This window comes from Halyomorpha halys, unplaced genomic scaffold, assembly GCF_000696795.3.
Source record: "Halyomorpha halys isolate HHAL.00 unplaced genomic scaffold, Hhal_1.1 Scaffold229.1, whole genome shotgun sequence".
NCBI classification, from domain to species: Eukaryota; Metazoa; Arthropoda; class Insecta; order Hemiptera; family Pentatomidae; genus Halyomorpha; species Halyomorpha halys.
The window spans coordinates 423,635-425,130 of NW_027111154.1; positions in this window are offsets into that span (position 1 = coordinate 423,635).

Genomic DNA, 1,496 nt, shown 5'->3' on the forward strand with positions numbered 1-1,496 from the left:
GGGATAGCAGAAAGAACAGGAGATGTTATTTCTAAATTGTCTTCTGGTGAGACAACATTGGATGGCATGCAGCTGACAGAGTATTTTCCCTGGTATTGTTCATATATATAGATATTGTTCGGATTGTTCATATATATAGATATTGTTCGGATTGTTCATATATATATATATTTGTGTATTAATTAATGTTTTTTATGTTAAGAATAATTTGATTAATAATATTTGACAAAGGTGGCAACAAAACCCATAATGAAATAAAGTATATAAGGATAATAATTGTGGACTATTATAATCCAGGTGTATTAGTGTATTGTAGGTAACAGAATCTGCACCTGCATAATTTATAAGGCTTCTAATACAGAACTGTCTCACAACAAAACACGTTTCATCTTCTTTTTACACTCTTTAAGAAAAAGTAATGAAAAAAAACCTAACATCCGAGTTCCCTGGTGAATCCTTGATCTCGACCGTTAATACAGGATATCGGGGTCGGAGGATTTGCTTTGGAAGAAGGTATATCGACCATTTAATCCTTCTTCCTCCAGTTTTAGGAAGACACCGTTAGCTGAGGTTATCCGCTGGAGTGAAAGGACAGGAGATCGAATTATGGCAGAACTGGTCCAGAGCATTAAAGTCTCCCTGTGTATCTCTTTCATAACATGTTCTGTTTAATGACCGAGGTTGTAAAAGTTTTATTGAATGTCTCGTGACATAAGGCCATAACATGGGTGGTTCTTAACGAGATGTCAGCATATCTCCAGCAACGGACATATCTTTCTCTTTAGATACAGAAGTAGAGGGTACTTTCGAAATCAAGACTACACTTCAACAATTTACATATCGTTAAAAAGCAAGGAAAAGGAATAGCTATTTAGTGACTAAATTTCTTTTAGAAGTAAGTTTTCATCTGGAAGGTTCCGAAACCTTCCTAAAGAAAGTTTCCTTGTTTCATTATTATTATAGTTAATTAAACAAACAGAATATAAGGCATGAGGAAGAACAGCATCAAAGGGGGGGGGGGTATACATAATACAGGGCATTGAAAATTTACTTTCCTCAAGATTTAATTCTAGACCATATTTTTTTACTGCTAACATGAAAGATTGAAGATTATTGTCGTGTTCATCTTTATCAATACCACAGACAGTGATGTCATCCAATTAGGAGAAACCTCCTGTGAGACCTTCATCAGAAATAATTTTGTCAATCACGCGTTGAAAACATGCTACACCATTGGTAACACCATATGGGATCCTTTTGAACTGACACAATCTTCCTTGAGCTTCAAATGCAGTGTAGACTTTCTCATCATCTGCAATGGGAACCTGGTGGTAGCCACTTTTCACTAAAAAGGCTGTACTTCGCTACGTTTCTTACTAACTCATCCATGTTGGGTAGAGGGTAGACGTCTTGTTGAAGTGAACTTGTTGATGGTTTGGGTTATAATATATAACAAGCCTCTTCTTATGATTTTCATTTTGAACAACCAAAACCTG